General features: G+C 42.7%; 2 non-coding genes across 2 annotated transcripts; one reads left to right on the top strand and one right to left on the bottom strand.

Moving 5' to 3' along the window:
- The first annotated feature begins 268 nt into the window (after positions 1-268).
- Trnav-aac (transfer RNA valine (anticodon AAC)) lies at positions 269-341 on the top strand. The gene has a single exon. It is a non-coding gene; the product is annotated as a tRNA-Val (tRNA).
- Positions 342-7161: 6820 nt separating this feature from the next.
- Trnas-gcu (transfer RNA serine (anticodon GCU)) lies at positions 7162-7243 on the bottom strand. The gene has a single exon. It is a non-coding gene; the product is annotated as a tRNA-Ser (tRNA).
- Positions 7244-9101: the final 1858 nt, after the last annotated feature.

Raw genomic sequence — 9101 nt, 5'->3', positions numbered from 1 at the left:
GAACCGGCCAGGAATCTCTGGAAGCCCACACACTCCCTCAAAGGAACATGTACCGCAGCTGGTCTGCTCACAAGATACAACTGTATTTATACCAACTCCCGTCTGCCACATTACTGACACCTACTACTATGAACCACACTGTTCAGAAATAAGTTAATTTGAAAAAGGTACTAAACACGACAAAGAAAGTTCCACTAGACCTAATTTTGCTTTTAAAGTGCATACATAATAAGGATATGTTCTAATTTACAGCAGCCTAATAGCATCTGTTTCCGTGGTGTAGTGGTTATCACATCCGCCTAACACGCGGAAGGTCCCCGGTTCGATCCCGGGCGGAAACAGAATTTTTATCTTCATTTACACACTATTTCTTATCCTCAGATGTAGAAATGCAAATTACATACGAAATCTGAAATGACTCTGTGCAAAAAATTAATGACCACAAATTAGGTGCTGAAAGCTGCTTACATGATAAAATGTATTAGCTACACGGTCGTTATGCATGGACGACACTATGACTGCTTCTACCGTTACAATGTATGAAGAGAATGAATAATCGGAGTGTCAAGTGAAATCACGTTAATGAATCAACTGTATTCATCAGTCTGCTTTAGGCGGTGGCGCGGCACGGACCTGCTGTCCCGGCCGCCAGCGCGCGTGGACGAGGAAGTGTTTACGCCGCCGGTACCTCCGCGTGTTGTTGTCTAACTAGAACGCCATGGCACACAATTTTAGAAAGACTACGCTCCACTTTACGTTTCACAACGAATACGCCAGACCGCAAGCTTTCTAAATTGAGCGCTTTTTGAGAGAAGAAGTTCGTTTACCTGCTACGGACCTAATTGGAATACACCTATCCATTATAAGTAGTACAATGTAAGCCAAGATGACCGATGAAGCTGTGTGTGATAGAACTATCGTCGCTGCTCAAAGAGGACTTAAATTTCGACACTCTGATGGCCGTATCAGCGATGGAACAGTAGCTCCTTCAGGCATGGGTGTGCCGTTTGAGGTACCAGAATCGATGGTTATTGAATAGCTGCGACCATATGAAACGGTGCTCAGTCATATGCCTGAACGCTGAGCGAGTTTTAGCACATATCCCGTGCTAAACAGCGTCCGACAGGTGCAGGTCGTCCTTCTCATTTATACATGGTGTTACATAAAGGTACGGCCAAGCTTTCAGGAAACATTCCTCACACACAAAGAAAGAAAATATGTTAGGTGGACATGTCCGGAAACGCTTACTTTCCAAGTTAGAGCTCATTTTATAATTTCTCTTCAAATCACATTAATCATGGAATGGAAACACACAGAACCAGAACGTACCAGCGCGACTTCAAACACTTTGTTCCAGGAAATGTTCAAAATGTCCTTCGTTAGCGAGGATACATGCATCCACCTTCCGTCGCATGGCATCCCTGACGCGCTGATGTAGCCCTGGAGATGGCGAATTGTATCACAGCCGTCCACAATACAAGCACGTAGAGTCTCTACATTTGGTACCGGGGTTGCGTAGACAAGAGCTTTCAAATGTCCTCATAAATGAAAGTCAAGAGGGTTGAGGTCAGGAGAGCGCGGAGGCCATGGGATTGGTCCGCCTCTACCAATCCATCGGTCACCGAATCTGTTGTTGAGAAGCGTACGAACACTTCGACTGAAATGTGCAGGAGCTCCATCGTGCATGAACCACATGTTATGTCGTATTTGTAAAGGCACATGTTATAGCAGCACAGGTAGAGTATCCCGTCTGAAATCATGATAACGTGCTCTATTGAGCATAGGTGGAAGAAAGAAACTAAAATGAGCTCTAACATGGAAATTAAGCGTTTCCGGACACATGTCCACATAACATATGTTCTTTATTTGTATGTGAGGAATGTTTCCTGAAAGTTTGGCCGTACGTTTTTGTAACACCCTGTATACTGGAGGATGTCGAGCTATTGTGATTTTCGATGGCCACCCACGATCATGCTCGGAGTGCAGAGAACGACGCGTCATGCATCTGCCACATGGAGAAGCGTCACAGCGAGAAGCCCCGCGCAACTGCCGATTACGTAAGTGTCGGTGGCCCGCCGGGAGGTGTTGCCGAGTTTGGAGGGTAACAAGGCCTTGCTGACGCAAGAGCAGACCGAATTCGGGGATCATGGAGATGACACGGAGAATGCCCCTGGACCAACGTCACGTGAGATGAGGGAGGAATCTTCCGCACCCCCACATGTAGCACGCGGCATTGAATGGAGGTCGAGAAGGTGGCGGCAGCAACGGACCAACAAACGCTCGACGAACACAGTGAGTCGTCACCTACGGCGGCAGAGGTCAGGGCACGGAAACAACGATCGCCGAAGCGTCGCAAAAAGCGTCGCCATAGTTCGGGAGACACGTCCTACCATAGCATAGGGGACATGGATGTTATTAGAGCCGAAGAAATGTCTGACGCGGAACACGTGCCTTTAGATGACACTGACAGGATTCCTTCAGATGGTGACCGGATGTCCTGCCCTTCAGACGGTCCCTCTTCATTGGCACCGACTGACCCGGTACTGCCGATGGAGGAGTGAGGGGGGCCAATCTCCCGGCAGCCACATTGAAATGCATGAGGACGTTTCTGGGACTGATGTGCACTGCGACTGAGCAGAACTAGTCGAAGAGATACAGGAATTAGTACCCCCACTTGATGACGACTCACTTATAGCATGCACACCACAGAACGAAAACAACGAAGGGCAGCCCTTTGGCAGGCACCCCTCTGAGCACGGGCCAAGCATGTGTGTGTGTGTGTGTGTGAGAGAGAGAGAGAGAGAGAGAGAGAGATTCAAAAAGTATCGGAGAATGGCTGAGGTGGTACAAATAAAAGAAAAACTAAGAAAAAACTCGCATGATGTACATGCTTAGCTCGTGGTATACCACCTCTCTGTGATGCATTGCTGAGAATCATTGCCATAATGAGTCGTAGTGGGCTCTTTATGACAGACTTCTTCGCCGTCACACACAAGAACCACGCCCGACCTCTAGGTTCGTTCCAAGGACTGTAGGAAGTTGAAAGTTGAGTCTGCTGCACTGTATATAAATGAAACAAAACGTTTTTCATGTAGCATAAAAAATAAAACACAGCATATTTTGGGAGATGAGCATGTTCTCAAACGATTTCAGGGAAACTATTCGTTGAAAAATTAGATTATTTCAAACTGTCTCACATCACAGCCTGATGATTAGGTGGTTATATTTTCCTTATTGATCGTATTTATTATGATACTTCAAAGTTGAGTATCTCAGCCATATGTTCCAAGAACTGATAGTCAATTGAGAGTGGAAATTGCGATTGCTAATCGGAGGGAAGCAGAAATTGGCAGTCTGAAAGAGTCGTCACATTTCGAAACGCGGCCCGCAACCATAATCTGCATAAGTATTTCAAAATTTTGTGAATCTGTTCACTAGGTGGCAACGTAATTTTAATGCATTACAATTTAGACAACTTGAACGACATGTTTATAAATTATTTACACTTTCCTTGAGAATCGGTGAGTCTATTTATGAAAACTGAATCAAAATCCCTATAGCGGTTCCTGAGATTTGTACTGTACATACAGAGGGACATGAAAAAGTGGCTTCAGATATATGTAGATGATTCAGCTGCTACTACCTATTCGTTTTATGCAACCTCCATTGCCTTCAAATACCATGTGCAAAATTCTCATATTCTGTCACTGACAACTCACAAACTCTTGGTCCTACACAAAAAAAGAATACAATCTTTTTTGTATGAAATTTAATGTAATCAAATTTTGTACTGGGATACGTTTTCGCTCGACGCCGCAGTTTTCTAATTGTTTAAGAAAAACGTACAAAAGTGAGCTTGAAACATATTTGTTTCATGATTCGAAAACTGTGGCCTCAATGAAAACGTATCCCAGTACAAAATAGAGCTACAGTAAATTTCCCACACAAAAAGTCTTGTTCAATTTTTCTGTAGGAAAAATAATTTGCTCGTAGCGAACAAGAGACATCCTGTATGGTAGAGCAGTAGGGCACGTATCTACACATCTCCTCTTTTAAAAGCATGTCATTGGCAGGGCTTATTGTAATACGTATGGCAGCATGTACCTGCGACTAAGCATGGCCCTTCTCCCTGTTAAAGATTAGAACAGGTTTGCGTGCCACGTAGCTAGTTTCTACTATCTAGTCTGACACACGATTCTACTCCTGCTCCCTTTAGCCCCCGCAGCCATGTACGAGCATTCAGCGTAGAAGTGATATATGTAGAGGAGTTCACGACCCACCATCGGCATTCTACGCATCTTGCATTTGCTGTGTGTTTCTGAACGACGCTGGACCTTGCAGGATGACAAGCGTGCTGACACAAGAACCAGGCCCGACGCTGCTGAACGTGGGTGACTGACAGGCCGAGAACCGATGTGTTGAACGTGGTATAACAATTCCCAAGTAAACCGCGCACGTGGCCAGAAAAGTCGACTCCGGACTCCTTCTGCACTTTGGTTCACATTGCGATCCCGAAAGTAGCCCCCGGGCGTTCTCTTTCCTTCCGCGCACTTCTACATCTACATCTACATGGATACTCTGCAAATCACTTTCAGGGGCCTGGCAGAGGGTTCATCGAACAACCTTCACAATTCTCTGTTACTCCAGTCTCGTATAGCGCTCAGAAAGAATGAACACTTATATCTTTCCGTACGAGCTCCGACTCCCCTTATTTCATCGTGGTGATCATTCCTCCCTACGTAGGTCAGTGTCAATAAAATAATTTCGCATTCGGAGGAGAAAGTTAGTGGCTGGAATTTCGTGAGAAGATTCCTTCGCAATGAAAAACGTCTTTCCTTTAATGATGTCCAGCCCAAATCCTGTATCATTTCTGTGACACTCTCTCACATATTTCGCAATAATACAAAACGTGCTGCCTTTCTTTGAACTTTTTCGATGTACCCCTTCAGTCCTATCTGGTAAGGAACACACACCACGCGGCAGTATTCTAAAAGAGGACGGACAAGCGTAGTCCTTAGTAGGTACAGTGTCAAAAGTCTTCTGGAAATCCAGAAATACGGAATCAATCTTAAACTCCCTGTCAGTAGCACTCAGCACTTCATGTGGATAAAGAGCTAGTTGTGTTTCACAGGAATGATGTTTTCTAAACCCATGTTGACTGTGTGTCAATAGACCGTTTTCTTCGAGGTAATTCATAATGTTCGAACACAATGTGCGTTCTAAATACCTGTTGCATATCGACGTTAACGATACGGGGCTACAATTTAGTGGATTACTCGTACTACCTTTCTTGAATATTGGTGTGACCTGTGTAACTTTCCAGTCTTTGGGTACGGATATTTCATCGAGCGAACGGTTGTATATAATTGTTAAGTATGAAGCTAACGCATCAACATACTCCGAAAGGAACCTAATTGGTATCAGTCTGGACCAGAAGACTTGCTTTTATTAAGTGATTTAAGTTGATTCACTATTCCGAGGATATTTACTTCTACGTTGCTTATGTTGTCAGCTGTTCTTGATTCGAATTCTGGAATATTTATTTAGTCTTCTTTTTTCTTCGTCTTCTTTTGTGAAGGCATTTAGGAAGGCTGTGTTTAGTAACTCTACTTCACAAACTTCTATTATTATTATTATTATTATTATTATGTCGTCTGGTTTTATTGAACTGTACTGCCAACAATTCAGTATAGAAATTAGAACTTATACATGCAAACTATAGATAAAATAGAATATTAAAGAAAACTTTACAGCGACTGGGAGCATATGCCAAGAAATTATTCATGTTACCACGTAGAGTATACAAAACTGCATAAAGACACGTTACTATTTCATATAAAATCAAAAAGGGCGTTGTATGTTTGAGTATCTCCACAACATAATTAAACTGGAACACTTGTGGAAAGGGGCATCTTAGTTTTTATAAAGTTTTGCTGTAAGGCGTTTGCTGTCCTTCGAAGAAACTGGAGGAAAACAGCAAGTGGTTTAGATATCCTCTTTGTTTCTTCTGCCACTCGCAGGAAGAGTGAAGTCCTGTCTTATGTAAGTAAGAAGGAGCTGGACCATTATTGGTATGCATTGGCAACAAGGTAGGTATCAGCTTCCTGCTCGCTTAGTGATTTTCCTGGTCACGATACTTTCCTACCGAAATCGCTGCAGCCTCTTCTGATGAACGTCCTTCCGGCAAAGTGGCTGCGTTTGACTGGCATCGTATTAGGCATTCGCAAAGACAGCGGAGCTATAAAGCTGTGACACCTAAAACGTGACGGCGCAATTCAGAGTAGGCATACAGCGCATTCCACGCAAGACGTCGATATAACTCTCTTACGCACTTACACAGTTAGGTGAAAGTGTTGCATCGTCGCCTCTAGTCCTGTAATAAAAGTTTAACATATTATTCATATTCCATTTTGAAATGGTACCTTTCATATTGTGTGCTGAAGTCTTTTTTTGAAATTACAAAAATCACTTCGAAAGGTAAACTACTTTTCCAGAAAAAACTGTTGCAAGATGCAATATGGTCAAGTAGTATTGTTATTGTTTTTATTCCTTTCAAATTCAAACGTGTTTCAATGGAGAAAATCTTGTTAATGCCTTATTTGATAGTCTATGTGTTACATTAATACTCTACTACACAATTACAATCAGTAACCGAATTCAAATTAAGCACAACTCTTACCAAAAATCAGTTACGAGTTAAGAAAATTTGAATCAGAAGCTATTGGCAACTAACACAAATTACCATTTCCCGGACAGAGCTAATTATTACTATATTAAAGAAACTTAGCTAATTTGAAAATATCACTTTGTAGCTGGCATTGCCCGGCTATTCATTGCGCCAATGTTATAGTAGAATGGAAAACAAAATATGAACTTTATTTATAGTGAAGTATCGAAATGAAACTTCCTGGCAGATTAAAACTGTGTGCCCGACCGAGACTCGAACTCGGGACCTTTGCCTTTCGCGGGCAAGTGCTCGACCAACTTTTTTTTTTTTAATCTCATTTTGTTCGCTTTTGTTCGTTGCATTGGCTCGGGGCGGACGCCGTAAGACATCCGTTTCAGTTCGTTGTTGATCGGTGAACTCAGTTTTTTTTTTATTACAGAGGGAAGATAACCCTCTGACCGAACACGCTGAGCTACCGTGCCGGCTAAATTCTTCGACGAGGATGGGATTCGAACCCACGCGTGCAGAGCACATTGGATTAGCAGTCCAACGCCTTAACCACTCGGCCACCTCGTCTGCTATCAACTGAGCTACCGAAGCATGATTCACGCCCGGTACTCACAGCTTTACTTCTGCCAGTATCCGTCTCCTACCTTCCAAACTTTACAGAAGCTCTCCTGCGAACCTTGCAGAACTAGCACTCCTGAAAGAAAGGATACTGCGGAGACATGGCTTAGCCAGGTTCGCAGGAGAGCTTCTGTAAAGTTTGGAAGGTGGGAGACGGATACTGGCAGAAGTAAAGCTGTGAGTACCCGGCGTGAGTCGTGCTTCGGTAGCTCAGTTGGTAGAGCACTTGCCCGCGAAAGGCAAAGGTCACGAGTTCGAGTCTCGGTTTTAATCTGCCAGGAAGTTTCATATCAGCGCACACTCCGCTGCAGAGTGAAAATCTCATTCTGTAAAGTATCGAAATATTTAAATTTCGTTTCCGTATATTCGTGAAATACCTTCGATATTATGAAACCGTCGTACAAAGAAATGTGAATAATTCGTAAATACAAAATTCAAATTAAGAAACATGATCCAACACACACACACACACACACACACACACACATTTATTGATTTATAGTGTATAACGGTAGAACGCCTTAAAAAAAGAAAAAAAGGTTCTAAGCACTATGGGACTTAACTTCCAAGGTCATCAGTCCCCTAGAACTTAGAGTTGCTTAAACCTAACTAACCTAAGGGCATCACACAGATGCATGCCCGAGGCAGGACCGTAGCGGCGCGCGGTTCCAGACTGAAGCGCCTAGAATCGCTCGGCCGCTCAAGCCGGCAGAACGCCTTCTTCTGTTTCATAGTAGATGATGCTGCACGACAGATGAATTATGGCTTAACCATCCACTCGTTTTCTTGTTTTCTTTTTTTAAATTTACTCATCATAAAATTTGGCAACTGAAGAATTAACAACATTCTCTAGATAACTTTAACAAGGGAGAGCTTGCTGAAAAGTAGTGCCTCCGAATTTTTATGTGAAAACTCCTAAAGCTTTTTAAATAAGACTTTATTAAAATTCTGCGCCTTTCTCCTTAATGTATACATTTTTTTGCCTCAACATAGCCACCTTGGCGATGAACGCATTTACCTCAACGAGAAATCAGTTTGTTGATACCGTCACTGAAGAATGTTTGACTTAGTCGGCGGAGTCACAACCTCGCCTTTGGTTGCACCGCTTCATCAATATCAAAGTAAAGTCCTCGTATGTTGTCTTGAAGTAACGGAAACAGTTCTAAATACGACGGGCCGAGTCGGGACCGTAAGGAGGATGATCGATGACAGTGAAACCAAGGCCGCTACATTTCGGGGCCGTCTAACGGCAGAGGGTTGCAAATATGAATACACAAAGAATAATATGCCGATGTTAGAAATGTTTGTCTTATTTAAAAATCTTCATGAGTTTCCACATAAAATAATTTGGGGGACTGATTTTCAGCACCACCTCGTAGTCAACGGATTAAACATTGTGATTTTTTTTTGGTTCTGATTTTATTCTCGTGGCTATATCCAATCGGTGCAATTTTTCTTGTATTGTAGTTCGGGTTTTCTGATACGTATTAAAGTGCTTGAAAATGGCTACAAAGCCGAAAGGTTGAACTATACAAAATAAAAATGAAAGGAAGTGAATAACAGACAATGCAGGAAATTTATTTGTTTTAGTAAATTTATCATGGCTGTGCATCCAGTTGCAACAGAAATATATTCTGCTTCGGATGTTAATGTTTTCCCCAACGCAAGGTATACCAGCGACCGATATAGCCTTGAAAGTTGACTGTCAACGAATGATGTTGAGGTACTTACATAAGTTAGTACTAGTAGTTGCATGGAAATACGATGGGTACTCGTAATTAATTTTTCTTATAGAGAAGATTTGTAT

This window comes from Schistocerca gregaria, chromosome 2, assembly GCF_023897955.1.
Source record: "Schistocerca gregaria isolate iqSchGreg1 chromosome 2, iqSchGreg1.2, whole genome shotgun sequence".
Classification (NCBI taxonomy): domain Eukaryota; kingdom Metazoa; phylum Arthropoda; class Insecta; order Orthoptera; family Acrididae; genus Schistocerca; species Schistocerca gregaria.
Note: the sequence above shows the minus strand (reverse complement) of the source record. Positions and strands in the feature narration are given on the sequence as shown.